The sequence below is a fragment of the Gorilla gorilla genome, chromosome X (genome assembly GCF_029281585.2).
Source record: "Gorilla gorilla gorilla isolate KB3781 chromosome X, NHGRI_mGorGor1-v2.1_pri, whole genome shotgun sequence".
Classification (NCBI taxonomy): domain Eukaryota; kingdom Metazoa; phylum Chordata; class Mammalia; order Primates; family Hominidae; genus Gorilla; species Gorilla gorilla.
Genome location: NC_073247.2, coordinates 80,585,870 through 80,603,938, shown reverse-complemented (window position 1 = coordinate 80,603,938; position 18,069 = coordinate 80,585,870).

The following is an 18,069-nucleotide window of genomic DNA, read 5'->3' as shown; positions in this document are numbered from 1 at the left end:
AGAGAGCTCAACCCGTGGGAAGTTGGCACTGTCAAGAGCTGCCGGCCTGCTCTCCTCTCCACGCGTCTGGTCAACACCCCAGCCCACTGACCCTGTCCCAAGTACCCCAGGAAAGTATTTCCATTCTCTTTTTACACACAGGACCCCTGAAGTCCTGCTGTGTGCCCACCTCCGTGTCAAGGACAGGCTGTCTGCTCCTCGTCCAGTCCCACGTAAGGCTTTGGTGGGCTTTCCTCCTCTCGCCCTCAAAATGTACTGTCTGCTTGCACTTGGACCCGGAGTCAGGAACATAAAAGTGAGAGCAGTGGGAGGGGGACACTGGTGAGGGTCCAGTAGTTGATTGAGGTTGGAGGTGGGGCGGGGAGCAGGGTGGGGTGTGGTGGGGAGAGAAGGCGTGTTCATCGCCCCTGGGGACCAGGCCTTCGGAATCTCAGCTTTCTGGGGGAGCCTTGTGGGACCTCTGGAGCCAAGATTTAGTCTTGTCCTGTCCGAAGGCGCGGGCAAGGTCCCGGGACAGGCAAGCGGGGATGAGAGGGCACGTCGATAAAGAAAGACACCTCGAGGGCAAAGAGGAAAAAGCACAGGGCATGAGACTTTTGAAAAAGCAAAAGCGGGCATCCTGGCCCGGAGAAGCCGGACTCCAGCCTGTCCCGGCCTCGCCATCTGGGTCTTTGTCTCCCAGCCCTGGCCCATTCTTCCCGCCCCGCCTTGCCTCTTTGCTTATAACTTGGCTCGATCCCATAGCTCAGACCCTCCAGGTCCGACCCACTCTCGCTGGTCGGACCCCAGAGGACGTACCCACGTGCTAATGTCTCCCCCTGCTGGACTTCCATAGCACTGCGGGCGCCTGGGATAAAACCGGAGCGTGCCATAGCACAAGACCTGGGACAGGCGTAGCCTTGGCAAAAACCGCCACCCTGTATGGGGAGGAAGGGAAAGAACTAGAAGGATATCTGAGTTTGGGGTAGGCTTAGGGACTGCCAAGAATACAAGGTCTCCCCACTTTTTCTTTATGGAGATAATTAGATGAGCAACATTCCCAAAGTGCTCCACCATTCACACAGTTTCATGTCCATCATCTAGCTTAATAGGTGACTGAGCTACTGCGTTTCTCAGTGGATCCTCTGATGATCTTTGTGGCTGTAGAGGTGGGAATAGCCCAGATTTTGTCTTTTTATTTTCTCCCAAATAGAGGAGAAAATAGGGAAAATCTGGGCCCTTCCCACTTCCAGGGGCAGCCCTTGAGGGTGAAGTGGCTCTGGGTAGGTAGGGAAAGAAGGAGCTGTTTGGGGTCTCTGAGCTCTCAGCTGGACCCTGCATTGGGGTGTAAGGAAGGAGAGATGAGATGAATAGGGTGTAGGGACACACCAGTAGTCTAGCTGGGAGACTGGGATCCCTGGAGTGCATGCTAGGACATCAAAACCTGAATACAGAAAGCAGCCTGCTGCTTACTGAGTGCCTACTATTTTCAAGAACCAAGTTAGATGCTTTTCCTTTCATAACCTTTTGAAATGAGTTTCAGTATCCCCATTTTACCTACAGGGTAAAGTAAGGCTCAGAGAGAAGTGACCCATCTGAGATCACCAAGCTGATCAGTGGTGAAAGCAGGATTTGACTCCTGGGACATCTGTCTCCAAAGCCTGTGGCCATTCCCCTGTACCATACTGGCTCAAATTCCCAGCCAATCCTTGCTTCTTTGCTTCTTTGGTTCATTCCTCGTTAAGGCTGGGTCATGCATGGACAGCAGCAGCCTGGGGCTGGTCAGGACTCTTTCCTCACTGTCCTTCAAGAGGTTGCCAGGCCTGGAAAGTTCATCTATATTCCTGGCCATAGCCCAGAGTTCTTCTCATCTAAGACCACCACTGCCAACCCTAGAGCCAGCCTCTATTCTTCCTCCCCACAGCCAGCATGCCCGGTGCCCCACAGGAGGAGAGCCCAAGGCCAGGTGGGGGATGGGGAGATGAGGCTATGCGGCCAGTCTTGGGAAACATGGGAAGACAGAAGCAGTTCCTGAGTGTGCCAGCACCTAATCCCGGTGGGCAGGGTGGCAGAGGAAATGAGGAGAAGACTCTTTATGTCCAGACCTGCTCCACATGCTACTTATCCCTGCTCACAGCACAGCCTTTCTGCCTCAACCTGCCCACACCAGCTACAGGGGCCTCAGGAGCAGAGCTGAGCCTACTCCCTGCCATGGCTAGGCCAGTGATTCCAGGTTCCCACCTCCTGCCCCACCCTGGCGGGGCCTCAGATGTAATGATTCAGGCCCCCGAGGTAGGGAAAAATTACTCCCAAGGGAGCCTGAGAAGAAGTCAGGATCTGTGAGCAATGGGGGCCCTCTCATCCAAGCCCTCCCTATACCATTGGCAGTCACTCCCCACCCATTTCTCCCAGGTTACTGTGTCATTACAAACATGTCCACACACGCGCTCACACACACACACACACACACACACACACACACAACTATCAGGTTTCAAGTCCACCAGCATTTCCTGAGCAGTGCCTCTGTGCTGACCTCTGAGCGGGGCCATCCCTGTTGACACAAAGAGCAGCTCCAGCAAGCCCTGCCCACAAGGAACACCAAACACTGATACCTGTATGTGGGGGATCCTGGACCCAGAGATGCAGGAGAACATCTGGCAGCTGCAGGAAGCCTCGGGCATCGTGCAGCCCTGGGAGAGCAGAGCTGCTCCTTCTGAGCTCAGCTTCCCACACCCATGAGCAGCAGGGAGGTATAAACTTCAGAGCCACAGAGTTCCCTGCTTATGAACTGTGTCTCCTTGGGCAAGTCAGTTCACTTCTGTGTGCCTCAGTTACTTGTCTGTAACCTAGAGGTCGTCCCTCATTCACAGAGCCGTGGTGAGGGGTGAATGAGACAATGCATGTGAAGGGCTTAGTATCATGCCTGGCCCACTGTGGTACTTACTAAATGGAAACTCTTACTCTTCTGCAGAGCCTCCCACAGAGACACTCTCATCCCCAGTCACACACGTTCTCACCTGTTCACACGTGCTTTGTGTGGCACATGCACATTTTTTATCTCCTCTCATATTCTCACACACTTGTACATATACGCACACAAACTCTCATTCTTTCTCACCTATCCATTTATTCAGCAGAAGGTGGCAGGACCGGGTACTGTCCTTGTGGAATTTAAAATCTAGCCCCCAGAGTTTCTCATGTTCACTATCATCTACACACATGTATGAACATGCACACACCTTTCTATTTCTGTGGCCCTTGTCCTTGACTTCTCCCTGCCTGCCTTGCACTCTGAGACACAGAGAGGTGAAGTAACTCACCTAAGGCCACCCAGCCAGGAAGTGGAAAAGTCAGGATGTAAACTAGGCCACACTGATATACCAAGGCTGTGGAAAGGAGTGTGTGCCAAGGTGTGGGCCTGGGAAAGCCAGCAGGCCCAGCCAGAGCTAACAGTTAGAAAAGCAGACTGAAGGGTCAGGGAGTAAGGATCCTAACTTGAGGTCCAAGGCATTGCCAACTGGGACAACCCAGTGGGGCTAACAACCCTCTCTCTTGTCTGCAGTCATCTCTAGCCTGCCCCATGCCTCCTATCTTCCTCCTAGAAGACCTACTACCTGTACCTGCACATCTCACATACACCGGCACCTATTCCCTACAAGGAGAGGGAGAGCTACCATTTATTAAACACCTACTGTATGCCAGGCAGTGTGGCTAGGTGCTTTCACCTGGTGCTCTATTATGTTTGTTTAATCTTCACAACATCCCTGAGGTTGATATTGATAGACCTGTTTTAGAGATGAGAAAACTAAGGCTCCAGGCTCAATCTGGCTGCATCCTCTGCTCCACCAACCTCAGTCTGCAAAGTGCTCTTTTGCTCAGCCAGCTTATTCCCACCACCCCCTTCTCTGCTGTCCTTCCCTCTGCCCACACTTGCCTCCTAGCTGAGACCAGCTGGGGTCTATGCTGATCTTGGGTTGCCCTTTCTCTTCAATGAACACTTTGCTTTTTTCCAATTCACCCTATCTGTAGGTCAGTCTCTGGGCAAGCCTGGGGTGGGGCCTGAGACTTCCCACTCTTCCTCTTTTCCCCACGTGGCTGCATCATACCCCAGGGCTAGGTGAGATATAGCCTCAGGCAGGTAAGATCTGGAAGTCTGTTTTCACTGCACCCACGAGAGTTCCCAGTGGCTGGGGAAGAAGGGGGTGGTCCCAAAGGCCAAAGGTTCAGCCAGACTCTCTCCCCAGCCCTTCCCTGTCCCTGCCCCAGCTGCATGCCTGGTTTATGGGTATTTGCACTGAGATCATCTTGATCTGCCAGATGCTAGCCTGTGTCAGGTTGATGGCAGAATGGCACTAGGGATGGGAGGAGCCCCTCTCTCCCTCAGATGGGTCTGGTCCCCCTCCCTCCTTCTCTCTTTATCTCCTCCTCATACCCCTTACCCCTACCCTGGACTCCTAGACATCTGTCCCAAAGCCTCAAGCTCCATACAGGCAAATGACCTGCCCCCCTGTCCCTGTAAGAGCCTGAAATAGGGCATCTGAGAGCCAGAGCATGGCTTGGTGTGCATAACAGGTGGACAAGCCTCTGAAGGGCAGCTGGGACCCTGGGCCCTCAGAGGCCTCATCTTCAGAAACCCCTGCCCTGCTGGGTTTCACTGATCTAGGCTCAGTTTCCTCCAGTAGTGCCTCTGTCCTCTGCTCTCCAGCCCAGCAGGAGGCAGCCTAGGTAAGGGTAAGCCTGTTGCTCTCTTGCTCTGGTTACCTGCAGAATGTGCAAGGCTAGGCTGGGCCATTCATCACTGTCAGGGGCACAGGAATTCGAGAGAAGGGAGCAGCACCTGTCCTCATCTGTCACTGAACCCAGCCTAGCTCCTCATCTCAGAGGGCCAGTGGGCCTGGGGGAGGGTGATGGGATGCATCTTTGCCAGGTCCTCCTCCTAGTTCCCGAGTGAACACACTAGACATGTCAGGCCCCACAAACACCGGGAATAAAGTTCCTATGGAGGAACACCCCAAGCCGAGAGTGCATTTGGGCAACTGAGGAGCAGAGGGAAGGACAAGCTGCTTCCTCAGTGCTCCGGCCCCCTAGCTCTGAGCCCTCTCTGGACTCCGAGCTAGCATCCTGCCTCCCACCCAACCATGGAGGTTAAAGGGTCAGGTTCTGGGCTTTCTTGGCTGATAACCCCAGGCCTACCAGGAGAGAGACCACGAGCCTCTTGGGGCATCCCGAGGACAGAATAGGGGCTGGACCCAGCTGGCCAGATAACCACTGGCAGATATATGGCACCCAGGCCCACCACCCTCCAGCTGCCCCTCAGCCAACCCAGCCAGGATGTCTGACACCTCCCCTCCCCACTCACAATTTAGTCTATTTTGGTTTAGAGACCTTCCTTCCCACCTTCAATCAGGAAGGTCCTGGTAAGGGCCCAGTCTCTAGGCCTTTAGTCTCTCAACCAAGCCTTCCCCGCCCCACCCCCACCAGACCTCCTCCTCTCCAGGGCTGCCCAAAGAAGTGTTGGGGTGAGGCTGAGGCCCTGACAAACCTCGACTGACAAACCACTCAGCATCTTCCTCGCCAGGAAGCCAGCCCCTCAGAGGAACATCAATCTCCCTGGCCTGGCTTGTTTTTCTTCCACAGCCTTTCTCCAGGACACAAAGCAGAGCCTGCGGCAGCCCCTGCCTTAACCGGGAAGGGTGGGGTGTGGAGAGGGAGGGAACTTTCCTCCTGGGATCGGTGTCCCTGGCAGAGGTGCAGAATACAGGAAGTTTGGGAGCTTCTGCACTAACTTAGTGCCTGAAGGAATTAGGGCTCCAAAGACCAGGGAGGGAGAGGGTGTGATCTTAGAGGTGAGGAAAAGAGGCAGTAAAAGAGGTGAGGAAAAGAGACAGGTTATTGAATCAAAGTGGTGGAGTCCCCAAGCAATCTTTTCCGCTCCCTAGTAGCCTGCCTATTTCTCAAACTCTGTCGACCTCTGGTGGCCAGCTAAGTATTTGCATCCCTAAAGCTGAACCAGCACTGAGCCTCGCCCCCAGCAGCCGAACAGAAGACCGGGACACGGCCAGCTTCCGGTGCTGGCCTGGGCTGAGCTAAGCCAGGAACGCACTCGTTTCTCCCTATCCTCCCTCCAGACACTGGAAGTTAATCTATTCAGGCCTGCCTGAGCACCCACCTCCTCTGGACAGCCTTCCTGGAAGGCCCTAGCCCACAGGGACTGTTCCTGTCTTTGAGCTCCATATTCTGACTGTACTGCCCGAGATCTCCACTTGGATTTTCATTATTTGTGTACATCTTAGCTGTCTCACTAGATACTAACCTGGGGCAGAAACCACTGACTGCTTCTCCTTTATCTTTCTGCATCAAGGCCAAGCATAAGGATGGGCATACAGGAGGCACTCCACAGATGCTAATGGTGATGGTGATGATGGCAGCGGTAGTGGTAGTGACAGCCACTATTTATTGAGCACCTACTACATTCCAGATTGTTTGTATCCGTTTTCTCATAAGAAACTCATTCTATATACAGACGAGGAAACTGGTGCACTCAGAAGCCAAGTGACTTAAATAGTGTCTCCCATCCAGTAAGCAACAGAACCCAAAGTTTTATGCAGGTCTCTCTGGCTCCAAGCCACAAGTATCTACATCAGCCACATGCCAGACACAGCCTTTATTCCTGGGAGGGACACGGAGATGACTGCAGCTCAGCCCCTGATGTCAAGGAATGGTGTTGGCCACAGCAAAGACTTGTATGCTCCATGGAACATGGAGAAACTAGCTCTGCATCCTTCCTCCTGCTCCCCTCTCCTCATCTCAGGGAAAGTCTTCTCTGGTTTCACCATTTGACAGAAGGACAGATTGCCCAGGCCAGATGAGCAGTCTCCCAGATCCTGTCACACACAGACGCTGTAGCTAATTAGGACACTCCTACAGACATTAGATGCGTGAAAAAGTCAAGAATCCAGGACCGAAGAGGGAGATTCCAACAGAGATCCTGCCAGTCTCTCCCAGGAATAAGCATAGGTGAGTCCAGTTCACAAACACTGCTGGGCCTCCCCTGACCCTGGCAGGTTCCAGGACCTGAGACTTAAAGAGATGAGAGAGACACTCAAGTCACTTCCCCTCACCACATGCCATGTCCAGTTAGCCACCAATCCCAAACCAACAAGCACGTTTGAGTAGAGGGCTCACCAACCCCACCCTCACTCTTGTCCATGGCTCCCTGAGACATTTTGTCTCTCTCCAACCTGGTGATCTTGGAGGAAACTGAGGCAGGTCGCCCTTACCTTCTCCCCTCCCCATGGAAGCCACTCACCTGAGACTCTCTTTCAGTCACTCAGTTCTTAGTAGTCATTGGTGTGAAGAGTCTGCTCTGCCTAGTAAGGAAAAGAGCCCACTGTGGGGGTCTGAGGTGTTCCAACCCTCCTCTCCTTCCCTTGCCTGCCCCTACCATTCGTGTTTTAATGAGGCCCTGGCTTGGAGTTGATAACCCTGAAAAGCAGGCAGCCCAGTCAGGTTCCCAGGCCTATTCTGCAAGGACCCGAGCTTGCAGGTTTCAGGATGGACTTTCCGTGGACACTTTATTAAGGGGTTTTATGTCCAAAGGGGATGATTGGTAACACCTGCTTTTAAAAATGTCCAGGCTGAAATTGCTACAGCTAGGCAATAAGGTCCAGGAGTCTGTGACTGTGATTACCCATTTTTCCTCCAGTTGGTGCAGTATGGAACAGCTTCCTGCAGGAAATCTCAGCCCTGCCAGCAGGGCCTTCCAGGGTCCACTGCTGGGCATGAGCACAGTGGTCTTCCTCATAGGGGTGTGCGTGCCCTCGCTGGGCAACTCAGCTTCCATCAGCAGCTGACAGCTTCCCTATCAGCCCGGCCAATTGCTAAGGCTGATGGGTGTGCACATATTGCACGTAGCCTGCCACACAGAATATTTGCACTCCAGGAGCTCATTAGGGAAGATGGGCTCAGGTGCTGCCACCTAGCATATAGCAAAACTCCCACTTCTGGAAATAATGTTTCCAGGAGTCTTGCCTGAAAGTGTGCAGACCAGTGAATTCTCTCGATACCTTCAATGACCCCTTGGATTAAGTCAGGCCACTGGAGTCAATGGTGCCCAGATGGGCATTGTGGGGGCACACTCCACCACTGCAGGTCAGGAGAGAACCATGAGTGGGACAAGGTGATACACAGTCCTGAGTAGTCTGCGGCATTCCCTGCAAGAAGCTGAGAGCCTACTTCATAGGATGGTGTGAGGGTTAAATGAGTGAGACGTTTATATAGCAAGCGACATGGGGGTCATAGCCCTTATTCGCTGTCTTTTTGATCTCTTCACATATTTATTAGCCATTTGTGTCTAGTCTCATCTTTGGGTATTTGTCTCCTTTGCTTTTGTGATTTTTAAAATTAACTTGTAAGAACAACTTACATATTAAGAATGTTCATTTTTGTTGGAACTTTCTGAGGTCTAGAGCCCAAATTATTATTATTATTATTATTATTACTACTACTACTACTATTATTATTATTATTATTATTTGAGATGGAGTCTCCCTCTGTCACCTAGGCTGGAGTGCAGTGATGCCATCTCAGCTCACTGCAACCTCTGCCTCCCGGGTTCAAGTGATTCTCCTGCCTCAGCCTCCTGAGTAGCTGGGATTACAGGCATGCTTCTCTCCTGGCTAATTTTGTATTTTTAGTAGAGACAGGTTTTCTCCATGTTGATCAGGCTGGTCTCAAACTCCCGATCTCGGGTGATCCGCCCGCCTTGGCTTCCCAAAGAGCTAGGATTACAGGCGTGAGCCACCGCACCCGGCCATTATTTTTATTATGTTACTGTTTTTCAGATTGTTCATTTTTGGTTTTGGTGGTGGGTTTTTTTATTTTTTAGTTTTTATTTTTTTGAGATGGAGTCTTGCTCTGTAGCCCAGGCTGGAATGCAGTGGCACAATCTCAGCTCACTGCAACCTCCGCCTCCCGTGTTCAAGCAATTCTCCTGCCTCGGACTCTCGAGTAGCTGGGGTTACAGGCGCGTACCACCAAGCCTGGCTAATTTTTGTATTTTCAGTAGAGATGGGGTTTCACCATGTTGGCCAGGCTGGTCTCGAACTCCTGACCTCAGGTTATCCACCTGCCTCGGCCTCCCAAAATGCTGGGATTACAGGCATGAGCCATTGCACCCAGCCTGTTTGTTACTTTATAACAGTTTTATTGCAATGTAATTTATATACCATAGAATTTCCCCCCTTTTTGGAGACAGAGTCTTAGCTCTGTCACTCAAGCTAGCATGCAGTGGAGTGATCACAGTTCACTGCAGCCTTCATCTCCTGGGTTCAAGTGATCCTCCCACCCCAGCCTCCTGAGCAGCTGGAACTACAGGTGTGCACCACCATGTCTAGCTTTTTTTTTTTTTTTTTGCCTTAAAACAGCAAACATTTATTATGTCACACAGTTTCTGAGGAGCAGGAATTTAGTAGTGGCTTTGCTGAGAGGTTCTGGTTCCAACTCTCTCACGAGGTTTTGGTCAAACTTGGCTGAGGATAGAGCCAACTGAAGGCTTGAGTGAGGCTAGGGGATTCCAAGCCCACTCACACGGTTGTTGGGAAGAGACCTCAGTACCTTGCCACATGGGGATCTCCCAAGAGTTACTCATGACATGGTAGCTGGCACAAGACAGAGTGACCAAGATGTATTTTATAGTCTCATCTTGCAAGGAATATTGATAATGTAAAAAATCAGTTATTCATATATGTGTGGGTCTGTTTCTGGACTCTATTCTATTCCATTGCTCTATTTTTCTGTCTTTGTACTGATACCACATTGTCCTTTTGTTTTTCTTTTCTCTTTCATTTTAGAATCAAGGGGTATATGTGTAGGTTTGTTACAAAGGAATAGTGCATGATACTGCAGTTTGGGGTATGATTGAACCCATCACAAGTAGTGAGCATAGTATCCTACAGGTAGCTTTTCAGCCCTTGCCCCCCTCCCTTTCTCCCCACCTCTAGTAGACCCCAGTGTCTGTTGTTCCCATATTTTTTATTTCAATAGGTTTTTGGGGAACAGGGGGTGTTTGATTACATGAAAAAGTTGAATAACTTTAATGGTGATTTCTGAGATTTTGGTGCGCCCATCACCCAAACAGTGTACACTGTACCCAATGTTTAGTCCTTTATACCTCAGCCCACTCCCACCCTTTCCCTGAGTTCCCAAAGTCCTATCATTGTTAGGCCTTTGCATCCTGATAGCTTAGCTCACACTTATGAGTGAGAACATACGATGTTTGTTTTTCTATTCCTGAGTTACTTCACTTGGAATAATGGTCTCCAGCTCCATCCAGGTTGCTGTGAATGCCATTATTTTGTTCCTTCTTATGGCTAAGTAGTATTCCATGGTGTATGTATATATATATACAATGTGATATATATGTCACATTTTCTTTATCCACTCGTTGGTTGATGGGCATTTAGGCTGGCTCCATATTTTTGCAATTGTGAATTATGCCACTATAAACATGCATGTGTAAGAGTCTTTTTCATATAATGGCTTCTTTTCCTCTGGATAGATACCCAGTAGTGGGATTGCTGGATTAAATGGTAGTTATACTTTTAGTTGTTTAAGGAATCTTCACACTGTTTTCCATAGTGTCTGTACTAGTTTACATTCCCACCAGCAGTGTAAAAGTGTTCCCTGTTCACTGTGTCCAAGCCAACATCTCTTATTTTTTGATTTTTTGATTATGGCCATTCTTGCAGGAGTAAGGTGGTATTGCATTGCATTGTGGGTTTGATTTGTATTTCCCTGATTATTAGTGATGTTGAGCATTTTTTCATATGTTTGTTGGCTACTTGTGTATCTTCTTTTGAGAATTGTCTCTTCACGTCCTTAGCCCACTTTTTCGTGGGTTTGTTTGTTTTTTCTTGCTGATTTTTTTGAGCTCCTAGTAGATTCTGGATATTAGTCCTTTGTCGGATGCCTAGTTTGTGAAAATTTTCTCCCACTCTGTGGGTTGTCTGTTTACTCTGATGATTATTTATTTTACTGTGTGGAAGCCTTTTAGTTTAATTAAGTCCCATCTATTTATCTTTGTTTTTGTTGCATTTGCTTTTGGGTTCTTGGTCATGAAGTCTTTGCCTAAGCCAATGTCTAGAAGGGTTTTTCCAGTGCTATCTTCTACAATTTTTATGGTTTTAGGTCTTAGATTTAAGTCTTTGATCCATCTTGAGTTGATTTTTGTATAAGGTGAGAGATGAGGATCCAGTTTCATTCTTCTACATGTGGCTTGCTAATTATCCCAGCACTATTTCTTGAATAGGGTATCCTTTCCCTACTTTACATTTTTGTTTGCTTTGTCGAACTTCAGTTGGCTCTAAGTATTTGACTTTGTTTTTGGGTTCTCTATTTTGTTCCATTGGTCTAAGTGCCTTTTTTATACCAGTACCATGCTGTTTTGGTGGCTATGGCCTTATAGTATAGTTTAAAGTCAGGTAATGTGATGCCTCCATATTTGTTCTTTTTGCTTAGTCTTGCTTTGGCTATGTGGACTCTTTTTTGGTTCCATATAAATTTTAGTATTCTTTTTTCTAGTTCTGTGAAGAATGATGGTGGTATTTGATGGGAATTGCATTGAACTTGTAGATTACTTTTGGCATTATGGTCATTTTCACAATATTGATTCTACCCATCTATGAGCACGGGATGTGCTATCATTTGTTTGTGTCGGCTATGATTTCTTTCAGCAGTGTTTTGTAGTTTTCCTTATAGAGGTCCTTCATCTCCTTGGTTAGGTATATTCCTAAATATATATTTTTTACAGCTATTGTAAAAGGGATTGGGTTCCTGATTTTATTCTCAGCTTGATCGCTGTTGGTGTATAGCAGAGCTGCTGATTTGTAAACATTAATTTTGTATCCTGAAACTTTGCTGAATTCATTGTCAGTTCTGGGAGCTTTTTGGAGGAGTCTTTAGGTTTTTCTAGGTAAACCATCATATTATCAGCAAAGAGAGACAGTTTGACTTCCTCTTTACTGATTTAGATGCCCTTTATTTCTTTGTCTTGTCTGAATGCTCGGGCTAGGACTTCAGTACTATGTTGAATAGAAGTGGTGAGAGTGAGCATCCTTGTCTTGTTCCAGTTCTCAGGAGGAATGCTTTCAACTTTTCCCCATTCAGTATAATGTTGGCTGTGGGTTTGTGGTAGATGGCTTTTATTATCTTAAGTTACGTCCCTTCTATGCTGATTTTCCTGAGGGTTTCTATCATAAAGTGATGCTGGATTTTGTCAGATGCTTTTTCTGCATCTATTGAGATGATTATGTGACTTTTATTTTTAATTCTGTTTATGTGATGTATCACATTTATTGACTTGCATATGTTAAACCATTCCTGCATCTTTGGTCTGAAACACACTTGATCATGGTACATTATGTTCGTGATATGCTGTTGGATTAGGTTAGCTAGTATTTTATTGAGGATTTTTACATCTATGTTCATCAGGGATATTGGTCTGTAGTTTTCTTTTTTTGTTATGTCCTTCCCTGGTTTTGGTATCAGGGTGATACTGGCTTCATAGAATGATTTAGAGAGGATTTCTTCTTTCTCTATCTTTTGGAATAGCGTCAATAGGCTTGGTACCAGTTCTTCTTTGAATGTCTCATAGAATTCAGCTGTGAATCTGTCTGGTCCTGGACCTTTTTTTGTTGGCAATTTTTCAAATTACCATTTCAGTCTCGCTGCTTGTTATTGGTCTGCTATTGTATTTCTTCCTGGTTTAATCTAGGAGGGTTGTATATTTTCAGGAATGTATCCATCTCCTCTAGGTTTTCTAGTGTATGCACATAAAGGTGTTCATAGTAACCTTGAATGATCTTTTGTATTTCTGTGGTATCGATTGTAGTATCTCCTGTGTCATTTCTAATTGAGCTTATTTGTATCTTCTCTCTTCTTTTCTTGGTTAATCTCACTAATGGGCTATCAATTTCATTTATCTTTTCAAAGAATCAGCTTTTTGTTTCATTTATGTTTTGGGGTTTTCTTGTTTCAATTTTATTTAGTTCTGCTCTGATCTTTGTTATTTCTTGTCTTCTGCTAGGTTTGGGTTTGGTTTGTTCTTGTTTCTCTAGTTCCTTGAAGTGTGACCTTAGATTGTCTGTTTGTGCTCTTTCAGACTTTTTGATGTAGGCATTTAATGCTATGAACTTTCCTCTTAGCACTGTCTTCGCTATATCCTAGAGGTTTTGATAGGTTGTGTCACTATTATCTTTCAGTTTAAATATTTTTTTCATTTCCATCTTGATTTCATTTTTGACCTAATGATAATTCAGGAGCAGGTTATTTAATTTCCATGTATTTTCATGGTTTTGAAGGTTCCTTTTGGAGTTGATTTCCAATTTTATTCCACTGTGGTCTGAGAGAGTACTTGATATAATTTCAATTTTCTTAAATTTATTGAGACTTGTTTTGTGGCCTATCATATGGTTTATCTTGGAGAATGTTCCATGTGCTGATGAATAGAATGTATATTCTGCAGTTGTTGGGTAGAGTGTTCTGTAAATAGCTGTTAAGTCCGTTTGTTGTAGGGTGTAGTTTAAGTCCATTGTTTCTTTGTTAACTTTCTGTCTTAATGACCTGTCTAGTGCTGTCAGTGGAATATTAAAGTCCCCCGCTATTACTATGTTACTGTCTATTTCATTACTTTGGCCTAGTAGTAATTGTTTTATAAATTTGGGAGCTCCAGTGTTAGGTGCATATATATTTAGGATTATGATATTTTCCTGTTGGACAAGTCCTTTTATCATTATATAATGTCCCTCTTTGTCTTTTTTAACTGCTGTTGCTTTAAAGTTTGTTTTCTCTGATATAAGAGTAGCTACCACTGCTTACTTTTGCTGTCCATTTGCATAGAATATCTTTTTCCACCCTTTTACCTTAAGTTTTTGTGAGTCCTTATGTGTCAGGTGAATCTCTTGAAGACAGCAGATACTTGGTTGGTGAATTCTTATTCATTCTGCCAGTCCCTGTCTTTTAAGTAGAGCATTTAGGTCATTTACATTCAACGTTGGTATTGAGATGTGAGGTACTATTCTATTCATTGGCTATTTGTTGCCTGAATAACTTGTTTTTATTTTTTTCATTGTGTTTTTGTTTTACAGGTCCTGTTCAATTTATACTTTAAGGAGGTTCTGGTTTGGTGTGTTTCGGGGATTTGTTTCAAGATTTAGAGCTCCTTTTAGCAGTTCTTATAGTGCTGGTTTGGTAGTGGTGAATTGTCTCAGCATTTGTTTGTCTGAAAAAGACTGCATCTTTCCTTCATTTATGAAGCTTAGTTTTGCTGGATACAAAATTATTGGCTGATAATTATTTTGTTTAAGGAGGCTAAAGATGGGGCCCCAATGCCTTCTAGCTTGTAGTGTTTCTGCTGAGAAATCTGCAGTTAATCTGATTGGGTTTTTTTTTTTTTTTTTTTTTTTTTGCCAGGGTCTTGCTCTGTCACCCTGGCTGGAGTGTAATGGTAGAATCTTGGCTCACTGCAACCTCCACCTCCCGGGTGCAAGCGATTCTTCTGCCTCAGCCTCCCAAATAGGTGGGACTACAGGCATGCACCACCACGCCTGGCTAAATTTTGTATTTTAGTAGAGACAGGGTGTCACCACATTGGCCAGGCTGGTCTCAAACTCCTGACCTCATGATCTGCCCACCTCAGCCTCCCGAAGTGCTGGGATTACAGGTGTGAACCACCATGCCCAGACAGTTTTCTATTATAGGTTACCTGATGCTTTTGCCTCACAGCTCTTAAGATTTTTTCCTTTGTCTTGACTTTAGACAACCTGATGACTATGTTCCTGGGCAATGATCTTTTTGGGATAAATTTCCCAGGTGTTCTTTGAGCTTCTTGTATTTGGCTGTCTAGATCTCTATCAAGGCTGATGCCCAGCTTATTTTTAAAAATTTTTTTGTAGAGATGGAGTTTTGCCATGTTGCCCAGGCTGGTCTCGAACTCCTAAGCTCAAGCGAACCTCCCACCTTGACCTTCCAAAGTGCCGAGATTACAAGCGTGAATCACTGTGCCCAGACTGCCCCCTTAAAAGTGTACAAGTCAGTAGTTTTTAGATGCGTATAGTTGTATAAACATCACTGTTATCTAATTTCAGAACCTTTCACCCTCCTCCAAAAAACTCGTATCCATTAGCAGTCACCAACCATTCCCATTCCTTTCTCTCCCTATCCTCTGGAAACTATTAATCTACTTTCTGTCTCAATAGATTTTCCTATTCTGAACATTTTATATATTTATATATATTTATATACTTATATATATATTTATATATATTTATATATTTATATATATATATACACACACACACACTATATGGTCTTTTGTGACAGGCTTATTTCACTTAGCATCTCATTTTGAGGTTCACCCATGTAGTAGCATGTGTCAGTAATTTGTTCCTTTTTATTGCCACATAATATTCCATTGCATGGATAGACCATATAATTTTTAGTAATTCATCACTTGATGAACATCTGGATTGCTTCCACCTTTTGTCTATTATCAATTATGCTGCTATGAACGTATATGTACAATTTTTTGTGTGGACATATATGTTTATATTTCTCATGGTTATACACCTAGGAGTAGAATTGCTAGGTCATATGGCAATTCTATGTTTAACTTTTTGAGAAACTGTAAACTCCTTTGCAAAGTGAATGTACCATTTCACATTCCCACCAGCAATGTATGAGGGTTCCAATTTCTCCACATTCTCCCCCAACACTTGTTATTTTCTATCTTTTTGATTGTAGTTATCCTAGTGGGTATGAACTGGTATCTCATTGTGGATTTGACTTGCATTTCCCTGATAATGACATTTAGAAAGTTTTCATGTACCTATTGGCCATTTTTATATCTTCCTTGGAGAAGAGTCTATGAAATATTTTACTGAATTATTAATTTAATACTCTAATTTATTTTAATTTTTAACTCAGTTTTTAATTGTTGAGTTGTAAGTGTTCTTAATACTTTATGGATACAAGTTCCTATCAGGTATATTATTTGCAAATATTTTCTTCTGTTGTGTGAGTTTTTCACTTGTTTGATAGTGTCCTTTTAAAGCATGAAAATTTTAAATTTTGATGAAGTTGAATTTATCTATTTTCTTTTTTGTTTTTATGCTTTGGTATTATATATAAGAATCCATTGCCAAATATGAGGTCATGTGTATTTCCCCCGATATTTTCTTCTCAGAGTTTTATAGTTTTAGCTCTTACATTTAGGTCTTTGTTCCATTTTGAGTTAATGTTTGTATATAGTGTGAGGTAGAGATCCAACTTCATTTCTTTACAAGTGGAAATACAGATGTCCCAGCACCTTTGTTGGAAAGACTTTTCTTACTCCATTGAATTGTTTTAGCATCCTTGTTGAAAATCAGTTGACCATAAGTATGAAGGTTTATTTCTGGACTCTCAATTGTATTCCACTTTACATCTATACATCTGTACTATATATCTGTCTTTAAGTGTATATGACACTATCTTGATTACTATGGCTTTATAGTAAGTTTTGAAATCAGGATGTGAGAGGCCTCCAGTTTTGATTTTCTTTTTCAAGATTGTTTTGCTTATTCAGGGTTCCTTGCATTCCATATAAATTTTAGCTTATTAAATCTGCAAAACACAAGCCATCTGGGATTTTAATAGGGATTGCATTGAATCTGTAGTTCAATTTGGAGATTACATTTAAAATATTAAGTTTTCCATTTTATGAATAATGAGGATGACTTTCCATATATTTAGATCTTCTTTAATTTTTGTTAATGTTTTGTAGCTTTCAGAGTATAAGTCTTGCACTTTTATTAATTTTATTTTTCAGTATTCTTTTTGCTGTTATCATAAATGAAATTGTTTTCTTAATTTCATTTCAGATTGTTCATTGCTAGTGTTTAAAATACACATTTTTTTTGTACATTGATCTTGTATCCTACGACTTTGGCTAACTTGTTTCTTTTATTAGGTTTTAGTAAATTCCTTAGGATTGTTTATACACTTATATACAAATAAAGATAAATATTTACTTCTTCCTTTGTTATCTAGATGCCTTTTATTTATTTTTCTTGCTTTATTGCCCTGGCTAGCTTCTCCAATAAAATGTTGAATAGAAGTGGTGAGAACTGCCATCCTTGTCTTGTTCCTGAACTTAGGGGAAAAGAACTGTCTTTCACAGTTAAGTTCGATGTTAGCTGTGTTTTTTGTTGTTAGTTTGTTTGTTTTTTTGTGGATGCTCTTTATCTGGTTGAGGAAATTCCCTTCTCACCCTAGTTAGTGGAGTTTTTTAAAAAAACATGAAAAGATGTTGGATTTTATCAAATGCTTCTTCTGTGCCTATTCATATGATTATGTGATTTTTGCCCTTTATTCTGTTAATATGATTTATTACATTGATTGATTACTGGGTGTTCAACAAACTTTGTATTATAGGGATAAATCTCACTTGTTCATGGTGTTTAATCCTTTTTCTATGTTACTGGATACAGTTTGGTCTGTAGTTTTCTTTTCTTCTAATGTCTTTGTCTGGTTCTGCTATCAGGATAATACTTCACAGAATGAATTGGGAAGCATTATTTCCTTGTATCAGTCAGGGTTCACCAGAGAAACAATTGGAGAGAGAGTATGCGTGCAAGAGAGACTGATTTATTATAAGGAATCAACTCATGTGATTAGGGTGCATGGTGAGTCCAAAATCTGCAGCACCGGTGTCCCAATTTGAGTCTTAAAGCCCGCAGGCTGCTGCAGAACCAGGAAGAGCCAATGTCCCAGTTTGAAGACCATCAGGCAAGATAATTATCTGTTACTAAGAGGAGGGTCAACCTTTTTTTCTATTTAGGCTTTCAGTCATTGAATGAGTCTCATCCACATTATGGAGGGCAATCTGCTTCACTGAGTCTACCTATTTAAGTGTTCATCTCATCCAAAGCACCCTTACAGACATACCCAAGATAATGTTTGACCAAGTATCTGGACAACCCATGGCCTAGTCAAGTGGACACATAAAATTAACAATCACAAGTCCACCCCTTGTCAACTTGGCACCCATAT